The sequence below is a fragment of the Diabrotica undecimpunctata genome, chromosome 3, assembly GCF_040954645.1.
Source record: "Diabrotica undecimpunctata isolate CICGRU chromosome 3, icDiaUnde3, whole genome shotgun sequence".
Classification (NCBI taxonomy): Eukaryota; Metazoa; Arthropoda; class Insecta; order Coleoptera; family Chrysomelidae; genus Diabrotica; species Diabrotica undecimpunctata.
In genome coordinates this window covers 158299799-158315170 of record NC_092805.1, presented here as the reverse complement: position 1 = coordinate 158315170, position 15372 = coordinate 158299799, and the positions used below count along the sequence as shown (strand labels likewise).

General features: G+C 31.6%; 1 protein-coding gene across 1 annotated transcript in view; it reads left to right on the top strand.

Annotated features, from left to right (window-relative positions):
* The window catches only part of LOC140437661 (neuroglobin-like), a 256036-nt gene that overhangs the window by 193791 nt on the left and 46873 nt on the right, over nt 1–15372 (top strand). The gene's annotated exons all lie outside the window — the stretch shown is intronic.

Genomic DNA, 15372 nt, shown 5'->3' with positions numbered 1-15372 from the left:
TATATATATATATATATATATATATATATATATATATATATATATATATATTATATATATATATATATATATATATATATATATATATATATATTTGGTGGTAAAGACATAGTATCCTTTATAAAAAATAGGAAGACTAAGATGGGCAGGACATCTGGCAAGATCACAGCAGAACAACCCTCCTAGAAGAATCCTTATGTCACAACCTGTGGGAAGTAGAAATAGGGGTAGACCAAAACTCAGATGGAGGGATGGTGTAGATGAGGATGGTAGACAAATAGGCGCAGCAAACTGGCAACAGTTGGTAATGGATAGAACTGACTGGCGTAATAGACTTGGGAAGGTCGAGGCTCTTTTATAGGGCTGTAGCACCAATGATGATGATGATTATATATATATATATATATTAAATAACCAAATATATGGCCTAGGAGGACAAATTTGTTAAACTTCCCGTGCTCGAATCGGTATCAATAAAGTGTTATGATCATTTCGGCCTAGCCCAGCCTCATCAGACACTTTGGGCTGATACAAATTCAAACTCGGAAAGTCCAACGAATGTCTCCCAAAACTTCACTACAACAGTAGTTAGCTTACAAAGGCGCCACCTGCTTTGGCGGCCGTGAACGAAAACGATATGATAATATCGTTTTCTGTATCCTTTGCGCTATGCGAAATGTGTAAAAGATAAAATCTTTTAGCGAAAGCCGCTATCACTTTATTAAATAAATTATGTAGTGGCTCTAATAACCTAGCTGAATCTTTTATATATTTGTGGTAAAAATTGACTTTTCCCAAAAACTGTCGTACTTTTTTTCTCGTGTCTGGTGCTGGAAAATCTCTGATCGATATTAAATTATCATGTAACGGACGAACTGAATTGTGTCCCACAATGTGTCCTAAATATTTAACCTCTTCTCTTGCAAAATTACATTTTAGAAGTTTGAGCCTAAATCCCTCTTCAATAATTGCTTTCATAAGTCTTTCTATATGGTCTAAGTGTTCTTCAAATGATAATGAGAATATTAAAATGTCATCTATGTAGTTTATACAAAATGAATTTAAATTATGCTTCCTGATAATATTACTTAAAATTCTTTGAAATATTGCGGGAGATGTTTTAAGCCCAAAAGGTAAGCATTTCCATTGCCAATGACCACTTTGGGTAACGAAGGCTGTCTTGTATTTATCTTTTATCCGAACTGGAATACACCAAAAAGCAGAATTTATATCTAAAGTAGTAAAGAACCTAGCATTCCTTGTTTTGGTCAAAATCTCGTCAATTAAAGGAAAAGGTTGGGGTTCAGGAATAATTAATTTGTTTAACTCACGAAAGTCAATGCACAATCTTGTTTTAGATCCTTCATCTTTTTTAAAAGCCAATGTAACAGGTGCTGCAAAAGGTGAAGATGATTCTTCTATTAAATTTGCTTTTAATAATTGTCCTATTTGAAATTCTATCTCTTTTTGGTCTTCTATCGAGCATCTATAGGGTCTTTTTGCAACAAATTTATGTTCTAAAAGTTTAATTTGAGCTTCATTATTTTGAACCTGCCCAATGTCAAATTTATGTTTTGCAAAAATATTGTCATATTTATTTAGTAATATTTCTATTTTATTTTTCTGATATGGCAATAAATGTTGTAATTTTGCTTCAAAAAGTTCTGTGGGAATTCCCTCATTAAAGTTTATGGAGTATTCTGTAATATTAATATTATAATTAAATTTGTCGATTTTTTCTTCAATTTTTCCGTATAATCTTTGATAAATATCTAAATCAAAATCTTGTTTCATTTGAAAATTTAAAATAGAATCTAATCCGAGTAGAATATCGTACTCAAAATATTCATCATTAATTACAAAAAGATTAATATTTTTCTCAATTTTATTAATTTTCAGTTTTGCAATTAGTTTTCCTGTAAAATTTGTTCTGCCATTTATCGTTTTAAACATATTCCTATCTTCTTGAATATCTAATCCTAACTTTCTTGCCACCTTCGAATTCAGAAGAGTAACATTTGAGCCTGGGTCATAAACTCCACATAATTCTTTATTATTTAGGAATACTTTTAATTTGATCAATGGCAGCAAGTCTAGTTTTTTTGTTCAGTTACTGTTTCATTTAATGTCTCCTGTATAGCAATATTATTAATATATTTAATATCATTTGATTTGTTTTCTTTTGTTACCTTTTTATCTTTTTGCTTTAAACGGCATATTGCCTCTGGATGAAACCTCCCAGGGAATCCTTTTCTATCACAATATTGACAAGTAGTTTTCTGTTCTTCTGGTATTATAGTAGATTTTTGATAAAAATTTGGTTTTGTCTCCAATTTATTCTTCTTTTTTATAACTAAACTTTCCAATTTTCGTAATTCACCTACCAATTTTTCCATTGTTGTAACGTCAGCTCTATTAATATTATCTTGTATATAAATTGGCAAATTTGTTACAATTAAATCAATTAGTATATCAATGGGAAAATCATTTTTTATATTTAGCAATAAATTTTCTTTACGAAACGCATAATCAACAATACTACCACCTATATACCTAAAAGAATAAGCTTGCCTATGATTATGCCAACCTGTTTCACAAAAACTATCTAAAAAATTAATTTTCCATACCTCAAAACTGTTATCTAAGCCTAATGTTATTATTTTTGATTCAAACCATTCTTTTGCTATTCCATCAAGAAACAAACGTAGAATCAAAATCTTGTCTTCGTCAGCAACCACCTCACATCGCAAACATTCTGATTCGAAGGTCTTGAGCCATGAATTCATTGGAACATTATTTCCATCAAAATTTCGAAGTACAAAATCATCTTTTATTTTTTTTAAATTTTTCTTTTCAACTTTAGGTAAATTTGTGTCATTAAATTTCTGGAGCAACTCAGCAAATGATGGAAATTGTTCAGCTGTTTCTATCTTCTCATACACTGGTAATAAGGTCTGTTGTAAGTACTCACTTTGATAAACCACATCACCATCTGAATCAAAATAAATCTCCTTCAAATTGTCTTCTAATGCTATAGTACATGTTCTAAAGGATCCTCTTGTTTTCATAGATGCTAATATATTCTTCACTTTTTTCAGATGAAATAGTTCAGAATGATCAATTTGAAGTTGTTTTTCAAAGGGGATTTCATAATAAAAACGGGACCCTGTTGGCTGCAGCCACTTAAATTTATATACATTTTTCTTACTATCACTACTGTTTGCTTCTATAGCCATGCAAATTCTCATTGATGTAAAATTCATTCTTAAATATCGTTTTATCCAAATAACGGCTTGGAAATTTATAGTTATCACTATATTTTTTTTATCAGCTTAAGTTCTTGATTCATAAGTGTAATCATAAGTTCATTAAGTAATTTGACAATTGTACCATACAATTTACAATATGTCAATGTCAATAAAACTTAAACAGTCATACAACCTAAGACTTTAAATAACTAAAAATAACTAAGCCCTGCTGTTTCACTTAAAATAAACATAGGTTTACTTTTACATATATATATATATATATATATATATATATATATATATATATATAGGATTTCTGGCTTTTTTTATTACGGCTAAACTATTTTAATTTAAAATCATTTTCATTTATACAGGATCAGTCAGAACAACGGAATGAATCAAAGTTGATTTTTTTAAATGGAATACCCTAGACATTATACCATTTTTGAACGTATTTTTTAAAAATATGAAGAGTTTGTAAAAGGTTTTATAGACCTAAAGTTATAAATGAATAATGTGTTATTTTTAAATAATTTAATATCTTTGATCGTCTTGTGAGGGTGATCGGCGATCACCATTGCGAAGGCTTCTCGATCTTCTGCAATATGGAATAAATTCTGCAAATAATCTGAAACGAGAAGCTGCTACGTTTGGTCTATATGTAAATGAAAGCAAAACAAAATATATGGAGTGCACAAAATCGAATGAACATGAGAATATGAAGGTAGACAACCATAGCTACAAATATGCCTTTTCTACCTAGGCTCAATAATAAATGACAACAACAACATCAGTCAAGAAATACAAGCACGGATTCTTAGCGGTAATAAGTGCTTTTATGCATACAAAGACTTAATGAAAAGTAAGTTACTGTATCGTGAGTGTAAGCTTAGAATCTACAAAACAGTAATTAGACCAGTGGTCAGATATGGATGTGAAACATGGACCCTCTCAACCACTGATGAAAATCAACTGAGAATATTTGAGCGCAAAATACTAAGGATGCAGAATTAAAATGAATCACGAAAAGAACATTGTTAAGCAGGCCAAGACTCACAAAGGGTTGTAGCGCCATTAGAAGAAGAGAAGAGAAGATATAGTTAATAATGCATTTGTTAATATATGTTATCGATTAGGTAAATATTATTTTGTAACATAATGAGCTACTAAATTCCAGTAATTTTTAATAGAATACGTTTTTTTTTTAATTTTTTTTTTATTTTCTTTTATGTTTTTAAAATTAGATTATAGTTTCTATAAATTTTGTTTGTTATATCGCTACAGAATTTATTAATAAAATATTTGCAAAAACATAAAATCTATGGTTGTTCTCTAAATACCTACAAAACAAAATATATATCTAAAATCTCATACCAAAATAAAGATTGTAATATTATCTTCAAAATACAATATTAATAATACAGGGTGTTATATTTAACAAAAATTGAAAAAAATTGTATTTATTAATAGTGATCACACTGTATATTGTATAACTGGATGTTATAGATATTAAATTAATTAAAAATGACACTAGACTAGAAAATCTTTGGCATATCATTATTGACCAGAAACTTTTGAGAGAAGAAGAAGAAGAAAATTAGAAACTTTTGAGAAGAAGCACATAGAACAGAACTGCAAGAACATCAAAACTAGTATGATTGAAGCAGTAAAAAAAACAATTTTGGACAAAGACGAGAGGAACTTAAAATAATGTTTAGTTAGTATATGAAAAGAAATATAAAGAAAAAGCAATCAATACTTTCATGGATAGAATTGTGGGGTCAGTAAGATTGAAACACAATATTCTCTTTATTTTTCTTGATTGAAGAATTTTGTCGATTTTGTCAATGACACCTTTGATGTAAGAAAGAAAAGCGTTTGCATGAGGAGGGTCTGAGTCTTTGGGTTTAAATTGAGTGATTCCAAACCTTGGGATTGGTTTTTCTTTATGATAACATCCAGAAACGGTAGGAATGACTAAATTTCCATCTCTTTCGTGAACTGGATACTAGGATGTATACCATTCAGATAGGTTTGAAAAGACACTAAAAGAGATGTGGATAGTACTTAAGTCTCGAAGTCTTCCATAAAAATATTGGCAATTACTGGAGATAGCCGAAGCCCATTGGGACACCATTTATTGTTAGACATCCAATGTTTAATGAGTGGTAAATGGTCTTGCTGGACACGGTATTTAGTTTTCAAAATGTTTAGGCTTTTCTCTATAAAAATATTTGTAAAGATGTCGAAACTTACTGGAATGTCTGACGGTGAGATATTAGTGATATAGAGATTAAATAAGATTAACTACGAGATATGATTAATTAATTAATTAACTTATGATTAAATTAATCGTGCAACATTATGGAAGGCAATGATCGAGCTCGGCGTACCCAAGAAACTAGCTGGGGTAACACAAATGTGTGTAAGTAACTCTTTTGGACAAGTTAGAATAGGGGGAGAAATATCAAATGCTTTCTGCGTAAATTCTGGACTGACACAGGGAGATCCGTTGTCCCCATTGTTGTTTAACCTGGCCTTAGAATATGTTATGCGATAAATATATCCAAAAATCAAACCAGACATAACTGCTCGGGGAACAAAAATCATACTTGCCTTTACCGATGACATAGACGCAGTAGCACAATCAACATTAAAAATTAAGGATATTTTCTCGAGCTTTGAAGAAGCTGCATTAAACATCAGTCTAAAAATAAATGAAGAGAAAACAAAATACATGGTCGTCTCAAAATAAGAACGATGGCGAATACGGCAAAACATTACTATAAATGATCACAACTTCGAAGTGGTTAAAGAATTTAAATATCTAGGAGCAACAATCACAAATGACAACAAATTAGAGGAGAAGTTGAAACGTGAATAATGGCAGGAAACAGATCTTTCTTTGCAATGCAACATCTAATGAAGTTAAAACTTCTTTCACGAGGTACAAAAATCCGGATATATAAGACCATATTACGACCAGCAGTCGCGTCAAGACAGACGTGCAAGCGAGACATGGACGCTAACAAAAAGAGGAATAAATAAATTGCTGTTGGTGTGGGAACGTAAAATTCCTCGAATTATATATGGCCCTTGCAGAGACAGCGTGACGAACGAATGGAGGGGCAGATACAACAAGCTAGAGTCTCTATTCGGAAAAGAAAATCTAGTCAGATATAAAAGGCCAATAGACTCAGATGGACAGGGCATGTGATACTCAGTAACGACAATCGCCTTATAAACAATGTGTTCTGGGAAAGGCCAGAGGGAAGGAGGTCTGTAGGGCGGCCTAGAAAAAGGTGGAAAGATGCAGTCAAAGAAGATCTAGAGAAAATGGGAGTGCGACAATGGGAATTACTGGCACAGGACCGACAAACATGGAAGGCAATAGTAAACGCGACAAAGACTCACGAAGAGTTGTAGCGCCATTGATGATGATGATGAGGATGAACTACGAGATATTAGAAATTAGCAAACAGTTAAGTAATGTCTAGAGACTTAGGAATCTGAGACCCAGACAGCTCTGAAGAAGACGTCTTGATGAATCGAAAGTGATAATCGGCGCGATTCAACCCGGAAACCTGGTGAGTTTAATATTATTTTTTATAATAATATTAATCTTCGTTACCGTATATTTTAATCCATGTATAATTGGTAACTTTCTCTTTTATATCCCAAAATTGTCATTTTATTCCAAAATGATAAAAGCGATTTATTACTGAACTTAAACGTTCGGCTCAAGTAACAAAGGCAAACATAATTTCGGTTTCCCGGTCAACATTAATATTAACTTTTAAACTCTACAACCTACACGCAGATGTTTCGCCGCTAACAATATCAAACTCTGGTAATGAATTGCATCGGAGAGAAAATCTAACCGCGATAATGAAATAACTTTTAGCCGGGGACAAAAACGATGAGTTTCCCATAGAGTAAAATGATGAATTTTCCTGTAATTAAGGAGTTTCAGATTCGATGTGCGCTCAATTAAACTTCGATAGTTTAGATAGATGGGTATCAATATTTTACTTTATGTAAATTCATCAATTATACAATGTAATACAAGGAATTTTATACAAACAAATGAATATAAGAGCGATTTGCTAACTTTAAAATATAAGTGTAAAAGTAATCATTAGAGAAACATATTTAAAAAAATGAATAGAGAGAGAAGAATAAACTTTGGTGGACGGAAAAATATAGAAACTAGGAGGTTCATAAATTCAGTTCGAACATGACATAAAGAAAAAATAAATCTTCTTCTTCTAGTTCCATGACCGTTATCGATCGTTGGATATCATGTTGGCTACCATATTCGCTATCGTGACTTTATTGACAGCAGCTCTAAATAACGATGTAGTTGATTTTCCATACCATTGCCTTAGATTTTTCAGCCATGATGTTCTTCTTCTACCAGAACCACGATTACCTTGGATCTTTTCCTGGATGATCAGATGTAAAAGATCATATTTTTCAGGGTGTCTCATAATGTGACCGAAGTATTCCAGCTTGCGTTTCTTTATTATATTGACCAGTTGTGTTGTTTGGTTCAGCCGTCTAAGGACCTCCTCATTTCTAACTCTGCCACCCAGCTTATTTTTAGTAGTCGTCTGTATACCCACATCGCAAAGGCTGTCAAGCGTCTAAGGATAGCCTCAGTTGAGTCCACGCTTCCACTCCATACAGCAGGACAGGAAAGATGTAGCAAGATGTCATTCGAACTCTAAGGTCAATGCTAAGATCGTGACTGCAAAGTACGTTTCTCATTTTTACAAAGGCAGCTAGGGCTTGTTCTATTCGGCTTTTAATTTCTGCGGTTGGATCCCAGCTCTCATTGATATTACTGACGAGATACACGAGTTTTTCTACTCTGTCCAGTATGGCATCTCCGACTTTTATACCGCCATCCTGTATATAATATTGTTTGCTAACTATCATATATTTAGTTTTTTTTAACGTTGAGTTTTAATCCATACTGATCACAAGTCTGTTTTATTTTATTCATTAGATTTTGAAGGTCTTCTCCGCAATTAGCAAGCACTAAGATATCGTTGGCATATCTAATATTATTGACAATTACTCCATTCACAATAATACCTTCGGTTGTCTCCATTAAGGCTTCCTTAAATATTTCCTCCGAATATAAGTTAAAAAGTAAAGGCGACAATATACAGCCTTATCTCAGTCCTCTTTCTATATTTATTTCATCCAGTTCTTGTACAACCTTTATTCTTGCCACTTGATGCCAGTATAGATTTGTAATTATTAGTAGATCTTTATCGTCCAATCTAGCTGTTTCCAATATTTCTAGCATTTTGTTATATTGGACTTTGTCAAAAGCCTTTTTAAAGTCGATTGCACAAATGTACACATTTTGATTTATATCTCTGCATCTCAATACTAGCACCTGTATACTAAACAAGGCTTCTCTTGTACCCAAGCCACTCCTAAACCCAAATTGAGTATTGCTAATTCTGTCCTCTAACAGCGTGTAAATTCTGCTGTGTATTACCCGCAGGAAGATCTTCAAAATATGACTCATCAGACTTATTTGTCCGATAATCACCGCATATCTTTGGACGATGTTTCTTAGGTATTGTGACAAATGTCGACTTTAACCAATCAGTTGGTAATATCCCAGTGTCATAAATTCTGTTAAAGAGATTACACAGAGCTTTAATTCCATTTTCTCCCAAAAACTTTAGTATTTCAGCACTTAGTTCATCGGGGCCAAGTGCTTTTCCATTTTTTGCCGTTTGTATTGAACGTGTAACCTCACTTTCTGTTATAGATGGACCTGAGATAGCAATCGGTATATAGTGTTCTACTCTCTCATCTTTAAATAATTCAGAAATGTAGTTTTCCCATTTTTTTAACTGTTCATTGATGTCTAATACTCTGTGTCCGTTTCTGTCTGATACTTGTTTCCGTTTGATTCCAGCGGAAATATGGATAGAAAAAATAAATATGCAGATGAAATATGGATAGATCACTGCAAAGAACTACTGATCGAAAACAGAGAAGAATGTCTAAATTAATCAATTACTTATAAATGTTCAGTATGAGATAGTATACAAGTTGAATAAATTGCTATTAGCGTATTAATGGATATCCATCCCAGAAAAATGGAAAACTGACTAATACAAATCAATCAATAAAAAGGCTACAAAAAAAAACGATTTTAAAATTACAAATGACTGTCTGGAAGAAGACTAGTCAATAATTTCATGGACAAGAAATGAGAAGTCTTATAGAAAAAAAATTAAAGATTTGGAAGGGAAGAACAGAGCAAAGTTCGTGCTCAAAAGACTTATAAAATGTATTATGTCTCAAATAAAACATTAAAAACAGCAACTAAGAGAGAAATACATATATATATATATAACACTTGTAGATTTATACTCTGGGAAGTGTTATAAAATTCAAACATAAATAACAGCTCTAAAAAATGTATACAATGGAATAAAATCAACAGTAAAATTATGAAAATATATCACTGATAAATTCTCTATAAATAAAGGTTTGAAGCAAGAATGTTGTATAGCGCCAACGTAGTTGAAAATCTGTGTTGCAGCAGCTTTAAAACAGTGGAAAATAAAAACTCAAAGAATGGCAATAGAACTCGAAAACATCGTTCGAAAAGGTTTGAGAGTGTGGGTTGGTGTGGTGTGGTCAGGTAAATAAAAATTACTAAGTTCTCGGAAAGAACCGCGTTAAGAATTTAAAACTCGACATTTTGCCCCCAATTTTGGAGCCATTATGAAGAAAAATTGCAGTAGGTAGTACTTTTTATTTGAAAATAATTTTCTACAGCGTACAGATTCTTGGTAAATTGAGTTTTGCCGTTTTCCCTTCTATCATCGGGGGGTTTTAGGTGAAAGCTCGCGGTTAGAAGTAGTAAACTTTTCAAAGTTCCAAAATTGACATGCTTAGCAAAATTCAGCTTGTTCGTATAATTTTTGGAGATTCAGTGACATTTTCGCCTCTGAAGATGGGAGTAAAACATTAAATAAAGATTCTAAACTTACACAAAATTGATATGGCCATAGGAATTGATTTCTGTATGCACAAAAAACCTTTGCTGAAAATATTTTTCATATTAAATGGTAAATAAATTTTTCTTTTAAAATAATATTTAAAAATCTCTCATAATTGATACTAAACATTTGGTAAATACAACAAATTGATAGTTACAACGTGTAACTTTTTCGTAGTACATTTTTTCGGTTAAAGAAAAGTTGACAGTGGGTTAAATTGGAGGTAATTAATTTATGTTTTATGATTGCAACAAGTGAAGTTGAGAACATCTGATATAACTTAGACAGTTCGGTTTGTGTTGATTGATAGTTAGACTCTACCTATACTTGTAATCAGATGAATTTCTATAACAGAAAAATTAGAAAGCCATAATTGTTAGTGTTAGTTAGTTAGTGCCATAACTGTAAAAAGAGTACTCTTGGCATTGTTTAATTCAGCTGATACGCTATTAACCCCTTCTTTTGTACTTAAGCGTTGAATAATTTGATTTATAAATTTGAATAAACGCAGGCGTCGTCCAGTAAAGCTGTGTTCTTATGCTCCCTTAACTACTTAACATTGAAAATGGCCTGTTTCCAAATAATACCTGCTCCAGCATTGCTATAGATAGTTTTTGAATAGTTTTTAAATAATAAAATATAAATTTGTGCATCCTGGACACGAAAAATTAAAAATAAAATAGTTTTTTAACTTTATACCAATTGCTAGAAATGTTCAATCCCCTTATAAATAAATAAATAAATAAATAAATAATAGCTTTATTACCCAACAGTTTCCCATTTCTAGGGTAAAAATTTAAGATACATTTTTAATTAGTATACAATCATTAGTAGGTGATACAAAAATATCAAGTAAAAAAATAAGTGCAAAAAATAAGTAGGTGAAAAACAAAATAAAGAGTGAGAACAATATAATTAAACAAATCACTACGTATCTAAGAAATAAAAAAAAATACACAAAAAAAAATTAACAATCTAATGTACTCCATGAACCAGTGCGGTATCAACCAGACGATTAATTGAGCATGAGAAAATATCACAATGGTTGCATATTTTGTTATAATTATTGCACATAATATAAATGGGTGACTTCAGTAACATATTTGTTCTCGCACGTGGACAAGTAAACACTATAGTCGACCTGGAAGTAATTCTTGGCACATTAAATCTAATTTGACCTAATATATCACTGCAGTCAATACAGTTGTGTAACAACTTATATAAAAATGAAACCGAAAATATAATTCTTCTTAACTCTAAACTTACAATATTAAACCTGTTACATAACAAATCGTAATCATAACCATGGACAGGATATACTCCATCAACCTTAAAAGCTAAATATTTTAAAAGTTTTCGTTGTACCTTTTCAATCTGTTGCATATAACATTTATAAATGGGATACCAAATTAAGCTACAATATTCTAGTTTTGTTCGCACCAGCGATAGATACAGCAGTTTAATCGGTCTTATATCGCTAGAATTTCTACAGTTTCTGATGATAAAACCGTACATTTTCATAGCATCGGATACTTTCTGCTCAATATGGTTGTTAAAGGTTAATTTTGAATCAAATATAACTCCTAAATCTTTAATGCTATTATATTTTTCAAGATCTGACCCCTGAATTACATAATTAAAATCAACCTTATTTTCCCTTCTAGAGTAACTTACTACTTTACATTTGTTGACATTAAGAAAAAGTTTGTTTTTTACACACCAAGTATCTATATAATTTAGATCGTTCTGTAAATTCATACAGTTAGCAATTGTTTTAATTTCACAGTATATTTTAAGATCATCCGCAAAACACAATTTACTGTTATTGATATCTAAAAATAAATCATTGATATATAATAGGAACAACAGTGGACCTAAATTTGATCCCTGTGGAACACCGGATGTAGTACAGATTAATTCTCATATGAAACCATTATAGGATACAAATTGGTTCCTACCTATTAAATAGCTTTCCAGTAACTTTAAAATGTTTCCAGCAAATCCCAAATTTGATAATTTAAAGAGAAGGTATTTGTGATCAACCTTATCAAACGCTTTAGAAAAATCAGTATATATCACATCTACTTGACCTTGTACATCCAAAACATCTGAAATATATTGAGTTATTACAGCCAAGTTTGATACAGTAGAACGTTTATCTATAAAGCCATGTTGATAAGGTGATATCCATCCCCTAACAGAAGGGTAAATACGGTTATATAGAGTTACTTCGAAAACCTTTGAAAAATTGGATAACAAAGATACCGGTCTGTAATTGGATACATCAGATTTCGATCCGTTTTTGAATACAGGGCATATTTTTGCATTTTTCCATAACTCGGGATAAGTTCCCGTTTTTATTGATAAGTTAAAAATTTTTTGAAGTGGCTTTACAAATACCCGAGAACAATCTTTCACTAAAAATGCTGGAATATTATCCGGTCCGGACGTCATTTTATTTTTAATTCTTTTAAAGGCTACTAAAATTTCGTTTTCTTGAAATTCGTTAAAATTAATAGTGGGTAAGTAGATATCACTACATTCTTGATTATTTAATACATTGTTGTCGACAGGTAAATAAACTTTTTCAAAAAACATCTTAAAAGCATGAATTATGCTATGAACGTCTAAAATATTTTTTCTTTAAAGGATCCCACGTTACACTTTACGCCTTTTAGTAGCTTTTAACTTTCATGGAATCATCGGTAAAGGAAATCATTCCGGATTGGCTTTTATTACGTTGTTAACCGAGTAATATAACAGGTAACATAATTGAGCAATTTGTCTGTACAGCTTTACTGTTGACTAGAACATTCCTCTTTCGATCCAATTACCAAATACTAACCATAAAACCGTGTAATATTACCCGACTCTCAATTTACCCCAGTAAAAATCTTTAATGGAAGTTTCAGGGAAAGCCGGGAAATTTATAACTTGAAAGGAATTACTGCTGTACTGTTTTAATTTAATAATGATAAATTAAGTCGAGGAGGAACATGCGAATGCTGGAAATAATTTGTAGCGAATAGTTGTCAAGGGTAAGAATGAGGAAAGGTATAGCGGCAATTTATTGAGACTATTATCTTTGAAACGCAGCTAATAACCTTCTATGTTTCGATGTTTACTTACGAGATAATTTAATATGTATGTAAATTATAAACTTAATATGCATATTATTTACTATCTTTAATGGAAATTAACAACAATTTTAGTTTAAAATACGTTTATTTTGATGTTTCGATTTCCACTTAGAAATAATGATTATTAAAAATAGATATCTAAAATCTGAAGCGAAGTAGAAGTCTAAACTGAAAATAAGCATATTTGAAACAGAAATTGTGTTTAATTCCCGTTGAAAATAGTAAGAAGGGAGGGCTAGGTGAAAGGCTTAACTTTATGAGGTATAAAAAATAAAACAACGTAATATGAAACTTTTATTTTAACTAGTCTTGAAAGATACCTTATATAGTTACTGTGAGCCATTAAACATTATTAATAACTAGTGATTTTGACCGTCACTATGCGACAGAGGTCCAATCAATTGCATCTACAATCACTCCACTTAATTTTTCTGTCTTTCCCCTATTTAAGTCACTTTTGAGAGCCGCTGAACTTTGTGCGTAGCCTTATGAAATCGACCTATAAAACCAGCGTAATTCTAGCTTAGCAATTTATTTGTTGGAAAAGCTCGAGTTTTGTATTATATTTTTTACCCATCACCAAATTTTCAAAACAATTTAAAATTAAATTTTTAAAATAATAAACTTGCATGAAAGGGCCGGTATTTTCACCTCCAGATAAACATTAACCTATCTGACAGATAGTTATCTGAAGGATAGACATTTATTTATAAAATAAAATGTACCCGTCTTTTCACGTCAAATTATGTTGCAGTTACTTATCCGTAAAATAAATGAAAACTTAAAACCAAAGAAAAGAAAACATAAAGACTGGATGACTGAAGAAATACTACTATTAATGAATGAAAGAAAAGCATTCAAAACAAAAAATCCAATTAAATATAATGAAACTGATCGATTAATTAAAAAGAGAATAAAAGTAGATAAGGAGAGAATGTTACATGAGCAGTGTCTAGAACAAGAAGAAATTGAGAAAAAATATGACTTTTTTAACATGCATAGAATTAGAGAATTAACAGGAATGAGAAAAACACTTCAAACTAGGTAACTAAAAGATGAAAGTGATGCACTTATAACAGATATAAACCAAAAAATGCAGAGATGGACACAATATATAGCACAACTTTTTGAAGACAAAGGGAGAACAGAAGCACCAAAAGAATTTAAGGATGATATTGGGCCTTACATTATACGAGAAGAAATTGAATATGCAATGAAACAAGCTAAAGGTGGTAAATCTCCCGGGTCTGACGAAGTTCTTTTGGATCTATTCAATACCATATATAGAACAGGTATAATACCTAAAAAATGGCTCCAATCAACATTCATACTGCTACCCAAAAAAGCCAATGCAAAGGAGTGCAATGAACATCGCACCATAGCCTTAATGAGTCATGTCTTGAATTTTTTTTTAAAGTAATTCACAATAGAATACATAAGAAATTAGATGAAGGCATAAGTAATACACAAATGGTATTTAGGAAAGGACTGGGAGCACGAGATGCACTGTTTGCAGTAAGTGTTCTTTTGCAGAGATGCTTAATAAAAATCAGGAAGTATATGCCTGTTTCATTGATTTTGGGAAGGCATTTGACAGAGTACAGCATAATCGGCTTGAAGAAATTTTATTAAATAAAAACATAGACAGTAGAGACATTAGAATCATATGCAACCTCTATTGGAACCAAACAGCAAAAGTGAAAGTTGAAAATGAACTGACCGAGAATATCCAGATTCGCCGTGGGGTCCGCCAAGGGTGTATTTTATCACCCTTGTTATTCAATTTATACAGTGAAGCCATCTCAGAATTAGCGCTTGCCAAGGTCAGTGAGGGCCTTATAATAAACGGTGAGCCAATTAATAACATAAGATATGCTGATGATACCGTCCTTCTGGCAGAAACACTAGAACAACTGCAACACCTTGCTGAACAACTAAATATAT